At 39.6% G+C, this 13020-nt stretch overlaps 1 long non-coding RNA gene across 1 annotated transcript; it reads right to left on the reverse strand.

Moving 5' to 3' along the window:
- Window positions 1-477: 477 nt before the first annotated feature.
- Window positions 478-4529, reverse strand: LOC140464679 (uncharacterized). Its single transcript, XR_011954959.1, has 3 exons — window positions 4394-4529; window positions 2590-2765; window positions 478-2484 (listed from the first exon to the last, which is right to left on the reverse strand). It is a non-coding gene; the product is annotated as an uncharacterized lncRNA (long non-coding RNA).
- Between the last annotated feature and the right edge of the window lie 8491 nt (window positions 4530-13020).

Consider the following 13020-nt stretch of genomic DNA (forward strand, 5'->3'; position numbering starts at 1 on the left):
TGGTCCATAATAGATAACATGTCTGAACAGGTTGATTAAAAATACCATAACCTGATCTAAATGCCTATTAGAGAAAAAAACAGCAGTGATACAGCATGCTAATAGCATATCACACTAACATGCAGTAATTCTTACGGTATAAGTCAGGATATGACAACTGAGTGATGAGCATTAAATAGGCACTGGGTTGACAGGAATTATCATTTGACTCTTCTATCATTGGTAATCATTCCATGTATCAGAATACTGTTCTGATCCCAACTGATGTTATTAGTGGATAAGGTAGATCCCGATTGAAATCTGGCTTGATAGACTTTTTTTCTGTTTTGATTGTATGATCTTTCACAGAACACAAGCATGCAACGCTGCAGATCTAATTTTAACTAAAAAAAAGTTTATTATGCAAAAAGAACTTAAGAAAGACAAAATCAAATTGTTTACAAATAACACAAGTTTAAAAGATTTTGAAACACACAATACATACAATCTCATCAATCCTAAAAGCAGTTCTTCACAGTATTCACACTCGAGAGAATTCCCTCTTCTTTCACATCTATAAGGGTTATTTACTGCGGCTTCAATTCCCTGTCTTGAGAATTTGATTGTTTATTTCTTGAACCATCATATAAGTGAGTGTAGGTTTTCTCAGCTTCAAATAACCCTATTTTAACCAAACACTTCCTGTCTGGAACATCAAATTAAACTCCTTATACTGAGGTGATCTTTTTATTAACAATTCTAAATGTTCTCCTTTCTTTAAGAGCAACTGTTTTCACATCCAGCTTCAGCCAAGATTTCTGTAAAATTGACAAACTGACAGGCTTTCTACTTGAAGCCTTATGGATATCATTGTCTATTCTGATCACTCTTAAAACCTCCCAATATAAAAAGCATCCATTAGCCTTGGGAACTCTTTTACTTATACTATTTTTGATATAGCTCAACATGGCTACAGAAATGCTTACAAATTAATTATTAAGATATTTCACATACACAGAAAATATCAATGCCACTAGTTGAAAATCCAGCATAAATGACATATATATGTATTGCATAGACTGTTAGATTTCCTTGAAATGCTTGAGCATCCTCTATAAAAGCAATGAACCTGCAAGAGGCAGTGTTTTATGCAACCTTTCTTGGCAGACCAGTGTGTTGTGTGTGACAGTGAGCATGTGAGCTGTTCATTGGACATCTCTTAGCCTTGAATGTCAATGTTCATAAATAGAATTTAACTTTCTCTACAGATGTGTGGAATCATCACAGATTCCACATGCTCACTCATAAAGTGGGTGTAAATGTGGAATAACGTATGCACCCAGACTCTAACACATTCCCTTCATACTGCATTTAGCCTCAGTGTTGTCCAAATTAAAGTATAACACATTGGGTGCAGTTCTCAATGTTATGATTCAGGGATCTCTGATTGTCTGCGGTTATTTGATATCTTAGTAAATAACTTGAGAAAAATGAGCTATGCTTGGCAATTGATACTTCTTTCATCTTTGGGATGTCTGCAAAGGCTGTCCATCTCCCACATGAGTGACTTAACCAGGTCCAACAATGATAATTACAAAACAGCAGACATTGTAACTGTCCAAGTGAAAATAAATCAAAGCTGACACGTTATTTACAATGATGTAGGGCCTATGCCACAGATGAGTGCTCAGTATGTTTTCCTCTTCATCACCTTTCCCCGGTTTAGACTCAAGCATAACTTCCACAGCAGGGATGAAGGAAGCCAACTGTGAAGTTTGCCCTGCTTAATGTAGAAGACCTCAGCAGTCCTCTTCTGGTTCGTTTGGGCATGGAGAACTTCCTGCCCAGAAGAAGGTTCACACTCTTCAGCTTGTACTGTGTGTGTATGTGTGTGTGTGTGTGTGTGAGCATGTGCACAAGTGCGCACATGCGTGTGTGTGTGTGTGGAGGGGGGATGCAGGGGGAGAACAGTTGGAGAAGTGAGACACTAGAACACCCTGAGAAGCTTCTGGGGTGCATATATCAGTCATCCACCCTGTGGGTGCCAAATGACATCACCCTGTCCCCAGAGAAAGGGGCAATTGGAGTGAGGTCAAGGGCTATCATCCACCTCTCAACTTGCCAATGGCATTGAGCACCTTAGCTAATGCAATGGAGTACAAGTCCATGTACATATCTGCTGACACTGCATTCTGCTAGATGTATGTCTCCCAGGCAACTGCCAACTTTTCCATGGAGGCAGCCAGGTGGTACACAGGCCAGAGCTAACTCAGTACTGAGGACATTAGTGGACTCCTCCAATCTTCATTCAAACATACCAACAGTCTCTGGAAAACCTGTCTGATGTTCCTGTTCCTGTGCCTGTATCCATGGAGATTAGTCTTTGTGTTGGTAGAAGGTTTAGATGAACATTTGTCAGTGCACCTCTGACCTTTTAGTGGCTTCCTTTGGAGAGGGTCACTGCTGTTGGCCACTTTGTGGTAGTTGGCTAGGTGCTGCTAGTGCCTGCATGAGAAAAGAGAGATTATTAGTTCAATAAGATAGATAAAAGCTTGTGAGAAGAATGAGTTAGCACTGGGTGTAATGGGAGAGCAGCACAGCACAATGGACCTTATTGGGTTGGTTTCCCATTTGTGTAATCCAACTCTGCATTAGCAGTTCTGCTCTTCTCTGGCCAACTCAATTATTTTCTCCTCATGGGGAATGAGTAACTTATATCCTCCACAACTCTCTTCACATTCATAATCAGTCTTGGACCACTCGGTACCATTTGTGGGTACATTTTCCTGAAATGACATAAAGGGAGGGATTAAGTACAATGGAAATCAATGCAAGGGCCTACAGTGATCATGAACGAATAAGACAGAATATCAGGTGTCCCATTGAGTGAGTAGAAACTGCCAAGGGCAGTAAGGGTTAGTAGTTGCAGAGGATGAGGTGGGGGTACAAATTTGTTTTATTCATTTGTGGGACGTGAGCACTGCTGGCTGGCCAGCATTTATAGCCCATCCTTTATTGCCCTTGAGAAGGTGGTCATGAGCTGCCTTCTTGAACTGATGCAGTCCACCTGCTGTGGGTTGACCCACAATGCCATTAGGACAGGATTCCAGGATTTTGACCCAGCGACAGTGAAGGACCAGCAATATATTTCCAAGGCGTGATGATGAGTGTTTTTGAAGGGAACCTGCAGGTGATGGTAATCCCATGTATCTGCTGCCCTTGTTCTTCTAAATGAAAATGGTCATGCATTTGGAAGGTGCTGCCAGAGAATCCATGGTGCAGTATAATTTCTTGTAGATAGTACACACTGCTGCTCCTGAGTGTCAGTGGTAAAGAGAGTAGACACTTGTGGATGTAGTGCCAATCAAGCGGTCTGCTTTGTCCTTGGTGGTGCCAAGCTTCTTGAATGTTGTTGGAGCTGCACCCATCCAGGCAAGTGAGGAGTATTCCATCACAATCCTGACTTGTGTCTTGTAGATGACGACAGGCTTTGAGGAATCAAAAGCTGAGTTACTCGCCACAGTATTCCTAGGCTCTGACCTGCTCTTTTAGCCACTAAGTTTATGTGGCAAGTCCAGTTGAGTTTCTGGTCAATGGTAACTCCCAGTATGTTGATAGTGGGGGATTCAGTGATGGTAACATCATTGAATATCAAGGATAGTGGTTAGATTGTCTCTTATTGGTGGATCATAGCCTGATATTTGTTACTCGCCACTGGATATTGTCCAGATCTTTATCTGAGGAGTCACGAATGGTGCTGAACATTGTGCAATCATCAGCGAACATCCCCACTTCTGACCTTATGATGGAGGGAAGGTCATGGATGAAGCAGCTGAAAATGGTTGGGCTGAGTGTTGAGTGGACATGATGCAGTGACACTGAGGATGCAGCCTTAGTGTGATTCATATATAGTGGTAATGTTAAAGTGAATGCTGGCCTTTTGAGTGTGAGGTAACAAACAGAAGATAGAGGCATTTGCCTTTGCAAAGCTCAGGAGACACTGACCTTCTCATGGCATTGCTGGGCATCCAGCTTTACATGGGATACTGCACTCATCCAATATGGCTAGGTCTGGGGGCATTGTTGTGGGAAGAGGATTGACCTCCTCTCCACCATCTCCAGACCTCTGGGACTTTGCTTTCCACTGAGACTTCTCCTCAGTGATTAAACTCAAGCAACACAATGTGAGGGGTCATTCCTAGCTTGCAATGTCTGAAGTGGCGTGCACTTTAAATATGTCTCAGAAGTGTGGAAGCTGGAAAGTTCTGAGCACTCCTGCCTCTCTCAGTATGAGGTTCCCCAAGAAAAACATCCAACACTTTGCATGCATAATTCATATGGTAAAAAACTGAAGATAATACAAGAAAATGTGTCATTGGTTCACAGTGGACTAGACACAATGAAACGCACTCACCATCACATTTTAACTGCAAATGAGAAAATTCCACTTTGCTTGTCTCCACAAGTGCCATCTGCAATGCTGAGTGTTTCCAGTCTTTTCTGTTTTTCTTTTGGTTTTAAGCGGTGCTATGCTCACACAAATTCAGGGCTCCAGCTGAGTGAGACAAGCAGCCACTGAATGGCACATATAGAACTGGGTTGCACACAACTACCACTTAAATTAATAAGCAGCACAAAGTATTGCAACAATAAATCATATCTTTTTTCAGGTGCTACAAAATTTCACTTCCATGTATTTATACAAAAGATTATTGAAACATGCAAAATCACATGTTCCTGTCTTCTGCTTGGATGTAAATAAATGCCTGCGCAGAGTGAAGAGCACAACCAGCTGGTGTGTGATTTTGCCTGCTTCATTTTCATCTGTGCACTCTACACAGGCAATCATTTGTACTTAGGTGTAAAAGGGGAGAATTTGCCCCTAATTATTGTCCCACTTTGCAAAACAAATCAGAACTTATATCATTAAAGGTGAATTGGATAAATATTTTAAAATATGGGAAAAGGATGTAGAAATGGAATTAGAGTAAATACTTTGTAGAACTGAAAAATAGACAGGTTATGCTAAGCCCATATTGAACTTGTGTAAGACCACACTTACTGTACTGTGTGCAGTTCTAGATGTCATATTATAGAGACACTGAAGGTGGTGCAAAAAGATTTACAAGGATGAAACCTGAAATAACTCCACAGAGGCCAGTACCTTATTACCAAGTCACCATTTCTTTACCCGAGGTAAGTCCTTGACACTGATCCAGCTTCCTCTGAGCCAGCTCTCAGAGTGAACAGGATGTCTATTACTCCTGTTTTTATCTGTCAGCCAGGACTCATTGATTGGACCAGATTCACAACCCCAATCAGGGAACTCATATTCTATGAGGTCCATCTGGTTGATCTCGTTACAATCACTATAATACCGAAACACGAGTATAAAAATCAATTCTCTGGTTGAACTGTCCAACCAGTCTCATTTCCCCAACTCTTTCCTCATTGCCATGCTACCATTATCACTTTGATTTTTATCACCTCTTCCTCAGTGCATTCGAGATCACAATATCTTGCTCTAGATGAAATTGTTTCCTTATGCCATCACTTTCAATCTATGGCCTCCGAGTATTGATCTACTGCCACATGGAAACAGCTTCTTCTTATTTTCTCTATCACAATCTTTCATGATTTTGTACAAATCCGTCAAATCTCCTCTTAATCTTTTCTGCTCTGGGGGAAGAATAAACCAAACTTCACCACACTCTGCGCATGTATAGAGTCATAGAGCAAGGAAACAGACTCTTCAGTCCAACCAGTCTAGGCCAAACGTAACTGAATTCTTTCAGCCCTGGTTCTAGTCGAGTAAATCTTTTCTGTGCGGTCCATCAGATCTTGATATTTTTCATAAAGTATAATGTCCTAAATTGAAAGTTATGCTCCATCTGAAAACTAAACCAGGATTTCCCAAAGTGGAGGTCACAAGGTTTTGCGGTCACAAGGGTCAAGACAGCTTCCAGCGCTCCTTATAAAAATTGTCACTCCTTGTTTTTCCTTTCAAAATACATTACTTCTAGCTTGTTAAATTCCTCTACCATGGTCTCCTCCAGAGGTCCCAGCATCACAGATACAAGTCTTCAAACAATTCAATTCATTTCACATGTTGTCAAAGCTGAAGTCTCTGGATAATGCAAATGCTCTGGGTCCTGACGACATTCCAGTAATCGCACTGAAGACTTGTGCTCCAGAGCTAACTGCACGCCTAGACTTGTTGTTCCAGTACAGCTACAACACTGGATCTACCTAACAATGTGGAAAATTGCCCATGAACACCCTGTGTATAAAAAGCAGAACAAATCCAATCCAATCAACTATTGTTCCATCAGTCTACACATGATCATGAGCAGCAGTCTTTAATAAAAACAGAAAATGCTTGAGAAACTCAGCAGGTCTGACAGTATGTATGAAGAGAGAAACAAAATTAATGTTTCAATTCAAGTTCCAAAGAAGAGTCACACAAGATTCAAAGTATTAATGCTGTTTCCCTCTCCACAGATGTTGAGTTTACTCTAGTATTTTGCTTTAATTTTTGTGACGGAAGCAGTCATTGACAGTGCTATCAAGCTGCACTTGAAAAGTAATTAACTGCTCACAGAATGTCAGTTTGGGTTCTGTAAGGGTTACTTGGCTCCTGACCTCATGATAGTCTTGGTCCAAACATTGACAAAATAACTGAACTCTTGACATGGGTGAGAGCAACTGCACTTGACATTAAGGAAACATTTGACTGAATGTGACATTGAGGTGTTCTAGTAAAACTGGAGTCAATGGAATTGGGGAAAATCCCTCCAGTGGTCAGAGTAAGACCAAGCACATAGGAAAATGATCAGAGTCACCTAATTGGCAGTACATCCACTACCTTTAACATCACCAACTCTCAATGGCAGCAGTGTGTACCATTTACAAGATGCACTCAAGTAACTCACCATGGTCATTTCGATAGCATCTCCCAGACCTAGAAGTCAAGGAAAACAGATGCATAAACAGACCATCTCCTGCAAGCTCTTCTCAAAGTTGCTCACCATCCTGACTTGGAAATATATAAATGTCCCTTTTGGGTCAAATTCCTGGAACACCCTTCCCAACAGGACTGTGGGTACTCTACACCCCAAGGATTGTAGCAGCTAAAGAAAGTAGTTCACCACCACCTGGGTAATTAGGGATGGACAATAAATGGTGGTCTAGTTAGCAATACCCACAGCCCATGAACAAGAAAAACAATGTGTTAGACTATTGCACCAACCAAAGTCCTCCTGAAGCCTATACAATTATCCTTAATATTTACAATATCATTTGCGTCATCTGAAATATGGACATGATCTTTAAAGTTCAGGTTTTTAATAAATTTCAAAAAAATGTCTTATTAAACAGTGGTTGATAAATGCTTGGGATTCTTTCAAAGTGGATATGAGTGGACATCAACAAAATGTATTAGCTATCTGCTTCAATTATTAATTACATCTGGCATTAAAAATAAATCTGATCAAAAACTGAATAAATCTACTTCCATGAACTTTATAAAGATAATCAAGGACAAAATGGGCTTACAATCCTACACTGTCCTCATAAATTTTAATTCACTAAAGATCCAATCATAAGAGCATTTTCATAGTTATTAAATGGCTTCTGCCAACAAATGTAATAAAATGGTACCTGAAATACTATGAGAAATGAAATCTGACTCCAACAGGCTCTCAGAAATAAAGTTCTAACCACAGTATTCTTACAGTCATTGCCCATACCCTAAAATCACTGTCAGCATTAAAAATTAACAGTATATATTATAAATCAGTAATATCTACTTTCAAAGCAGTAATCTAATGTTACTTTTCAGATAGTGCTTATAAACCACTCATCTACACTCTCATGGCTTGTAATATTAGCTAAAGCCCACAATTAGATAACAACCTAGTAATCATTTTGAAGTATCCTTTCATTATCTTTTGACAATTGTACATGCCCAAGCTCAGCAGATTAGTGTTTAATCAAATATGGTCCACAACACAATTACTATGATTAAATAACATCTGTCGCAAGGGGGGAAAAGCTGTTTGTAGGCTGTTGGTTTATTTCCTTAAAAAACTAAAAGATCTTTTGTAGTTTGTTCACTGATTTATTTTAACCAATTGTTGCTGTTTTAAGTGATTTATAGCTCCAGTTTTATCGCTATTTTTGCTATCACTAGAGCCATTCTCTAACAGCTTAGAATTATCAGAATTATTTTAGGAAAGGCAATACTCTCTCAGTGTTATTATGGGTGCATTGTAATAAGCAGTTTTGTCACGCACATGTTGATTTTTTGCAACCTGCTGCTTGCCCAATTAACTATTAGTCTCCCAAAGTGTGAGAAATTTGATTCCACTGATTTTAAAACCACTTGATAGACATCCCAGTGCCTAAAGTCCAGGTCCTGCAATCCAGCAGTATAAATTCAGTGATGTTGGAATGCCACTACTCAACCAATCCAATGCTGACTCCATCGGATATCTCGAGACCAGCTAGTTTATCTATTATGAATCAGTAAAGGGCTAAAAATACATGGGTTGAGCAGAGAGGAGGACAGAAGCACCACTTATTGGTGCTACATATTGCATTTAAAGTGAAAAAGATGCCCTTAAGACAGAACCAACATGCGACAATTTAAAAATACAGATCAAAGAAATCTAGGAAACAGAAAGCTTCAAATACAAAAGCAGCCGGAATTGAAGATGAATAAGGACAACAGGACTCAACTGAACAAAGTGACGGAGATCTGCCAAGCAGTAGCCGAAACTACATGAAGGAAATTGCATAGACAGTCAGTGATAATTCTCTAATTCCCACTAACACAGAAAACATTGATGACCATACTGGTTACAAAATATCTTAATACCCCATGTTTCTGCAAATGTTTATTTAATATGTTCAAAACAGGATGTAGATATTTTTAATTAAACTGCACAGATGTGTTGTTACACAACTCGGCGGGGGGCAGGGGGGGGTTAGGATTTACGAGTTGGACCAAATAGCCTGTTTCCACTCAACAGGCTTGAGTCTGGGGGATGCTGTTCAGAGTGTCAATATAGATTCAATAGGCTGAATTGCCTATTTCTACACTGTCGAGATTCTTTGATACAATTTATGCTCCTAAGCTGTTGTTCATGCAATTCTTAAAGAAAACTTTTCATATGCCAGTATAGCAAATTTGGAACAGACTCAGTGTTGTAGACAATCTCAAAAGGCATTGTCAATGAGCCAGCAACAAAAGCCAGCTCAAGCCCATTTCTGTCAGGGCTGCATTTATTGTGAACTCCAGCAGTAGGAATTACAAAGAGCATGTGGCATCGTGGAAGTGCTGTGGGTAAATTACCACAAACTAACTTTAATTTGGCTACTTATTAAGAAATCTCACAGACAATCCAATACTGAAACAATTATTTAAACTGCATTGTTATGTAGCAACTAAAATAAGATCCCTCCAGTAAGCAAGTTAAGCCTCACAATTCAACATGGCAATTGCCTGATTAATGGTGGAATTATGTATAATTTCAAACAGCATCATCTGTCTCTGGATGTCCAGGATTTGATCCCTATCCAGTGTTGTTCTTTGAAGTTCTGCCACTCATAGTATTTTCTGTCCTTCAAGTTTATGGTGTGGCATTATTGATAATCCTTTAGATTCTTTCATCCACAATATTGCAAGCTGCAGCTTGCCTTATCGTAAGTAGCTTCCCTGTTCCTTGTCACATTTGGTATTGACTGTCTGTTTGAAGACACAAGTTTCCTACAATTAATTCCTTAAATTCTTCTACGGGATAATCAATTGTCCTTGTGGCATAAAGCATCAAGTTAACAAGTAGTTATTTAAAACAGTTTTGTTTATGTAGCTTCAACTCCTTTTACCAGGCATGGCTAACTGCTTTCAATTCCTGTACAACAGTTTGTTCTTGTCCCTCAACAGTTTATTCCACACACAGTTATTGCTGATTCTTTCAATTCATGAAGTTATTAAAGTTCTCAAGTTTACACTATTAGAGGAGCAACAAAAGGAAATGGTGTTAGACACTGTCAGAAGTTTGAATAACGGGGTTAGGCAGCAGCAACTGCATAGGATAGATGACCAATCACCTCTGCCCCTGCTTTCAGACTCTGAACTACTCCAGCTAGGACCCAAGCTTATGCCTCATTTCCCCAGTCTTCTGTCAGTGACATCATATTTATATGCATGCACTAACGTTTCCTGAGACCAATTCCTGTCAAGATCCAGGTGCCATCACTGGCCACATCTGAGCATAGATATGAACATAGGAAAATCACTAGAAGCAGGCAATTCAGCCCTCAAGGCCACTCTGCCACTCAATATGATCATGGCTGATCTTATCTCAGTATCAACACTCTTCCTGTCTGCTCTCCATAACCCTTCAATTCACTACTAATTAAAAAGCTATCCAACTCCTCCTTAAATGTATTCATTGTCCCAGCATCCACCACACTCTGGGATAGTGAATTCCAGATTCACAACCCCATGAAAGAAGTAATTTCTCTTCATTGTTTTAAATTTGCTACCCCTTACCCTGAAACAATGACCTCTTGTTTGAGATTGTTTCACATAAGGAAACATCCGAAGTTTACTTTGTCAAATCCCCTTTAGCATCTTAGACACTTCAATTAGATCTTTCTAAACTGCAGACAAAAGAGATCTAAACTGCTGAACCACTCTTCATAAAACAAACCCCTTATCTCTAGAATCAATCCAGTGAACCTCCTCTGAACTGCCTCCAATACAATCCCTCCACAAATAAGGCCAAAATTATACACAGTACTTCAGGTGTGGTCTCACTAATGGCTTGCACAGTTGCAGCAACACTTCCCTACTTTTATACTCTATTCCTTTAGCAATAAATGACAAAGTTCCTTTTGCCTTCTTTATTACCTGCTGTACCTGTGTTCTAGTTTTCTGCAATTCATGCACAAAGACATTTAGATCTCTGCATCAAAGCACTTTGATGTTTCTCTCCATTTAGATAATAAGTTGCCCTTGTATTCCTCCATCTAAAATGGATAACCTCACATTTATCCACATTAAACCTCATCTTCCAAATATTGGCCCATTCACCTAACCTATCCACGTCCATCTATAAGGACACAGAGTGGTTATAATGAGTTATGTATAATCACTCCACTTTGTCATACTCAGAGAATCAAAATAAATAGTGTAACAGATATATTACAAAAGATTTTTATACATATATAAACATTCTGGGTCAAACGACAGCAGCTTTTCATAACATTTACATCTGATAAAAGATTTTCTACGGGATATTGCATTACAACTTATTCTAAATTATAAAGCTTAAACGGCACTATTAGGGCCGTTGTGAGTACAGCAAGAAATTGTGCAGCTCCTTCACCAATCAGATTAAGGAATTAATAACTACCAGAGCAGAGCTTCAATCAGGCATGAATTTAGATATTTACTTCAATGTCAAATCAGATGCAGAAAACAAATGAAAGAGAGGGCAAGTTGGATGCAATAAAAAAAAGAGGGGCAAGAGTTACAAAGAGACAAAGTCAAAATGAAAGTTTAAATTTCCAATAACAATTGAAATAATGACTCCACATCCCTAAAATTTAATCTTCAGTTCCGGTGGGTTGTTTGGCAACAATTAAGACAGTGTACTGGAATGGATAAACCATTTTGGGGGGATATTTAGAGGATGTCTATAATACAAGTATAAAAACTTCATAATGCTTCTCGAGCTTTCATGCCAAGTCTCTTGATGGGACACTGATATAACACATCTTCTATATAAGCAAAACAGCAACTGGGGCAGTAACATAATAATTTCTGTGCCTAACTGCATACATGTGGTTGTCAAAGGTTTCTGTCCGGATTAAATTTTAATAATGTTGAACACCACGCACCTCTGTTATTTCCACAGAAACACCTACAATTTTATTTTGTAAAATTGGATTACAAGTCAGCTATCCTGAAAACCTATGAGACCTAAAAACTAAGGTCTTTTAGAAAGCGGACCTGTACAGAGCTGTAGACCTCTGAATTCAGCCCCTCGTAAAACAAACCTTCGTTTTTTGGTCCGTTCCGGCCAAGCGAAGTATTTTTTCCCAAAGGGCTGAACAGAGGAGAGCTACTTGTGCATTAATGATTTGACTGACTGAATTATTAAATCTTACGTGAATTCCTGTGGAATACATTTTTAAACCTATTTTTTAATCAACCTGCTCAGAGATGTTATTGCACATCCTAGGAGCAGTTGGGATTTGAACCCAGGTCACCTCCGCACAAGAACCCATTTTCCTACTTCATAGGGCACAGTACTGTAATAATAATCACCTGCCTTCAATTATGTCAGTATTAAATGTAGAGTCTGGGTGTTAAGTTCTTTTCCTGAGGTTTCACACATGAGATGCAATTCACACACACCAACTTCTGTAAACAGTTAAAGTTTACTAGAGTCTGTACAAGCTAGGTAACCTCTTTGATACTCTTCGCAGACGTGTGAAGTCGAGTCAAAGAGGCCCTGAACAAAGAAAACACATCCACTTTATACAGTCAGTTGGTAATGCTCACGGGTAGTCTGGCCACCTCCCCCCCACCTCCCTCCCCCACCCCCACCACTGCATAATCACATGTTACCCCCAGGTACAATAGTAGGAGAGAATGTAAATGTAAATGCCCTAATCCTGGGGATTCATTATGCAAATGATTTTCTGACTCAGTGATTCCCCAAGACAATGTAGGTGTGATATATTCTATCAAGCCTCATATTCCAAATGTAGGCCCATTCACCCAACCTATCCACATCCATCTATGAGAACACATAGTGGTTATAATGAATTATGTATAATTGTCATATTCAGAGAATCAAAATAAATAACGTAACAGATATTACAAGGATGGGTGGCATGGTGGCTCAGTGGCTAGCATTGCTGCCTCACAGCACCAGGGTCCCAGGTTCGATTCCAGCCTCGGGTGACTGTCTGTGTGGAGTTTGCACATTCTCCCCGTGTCTGCATGGGCTTCCTCTGGGTGCT

Source organism: Chiloscyllium punctatum, chromosome 40, assembly GCF_047496795.1.
Source record: "Chiloscyllium punctatum isolate Juve2018m chromosome 40, sChiPun1.3, whole genome shotgun sequence".
Taxonomy (NCBI): domain Eukaryota; kingdom Metazoa; phylum Chordata; class Chondrichthyes; order Orectolobiformes; family Hemiscylliidae; genus Chiloscyllium; species Chiloscyllium punctatum.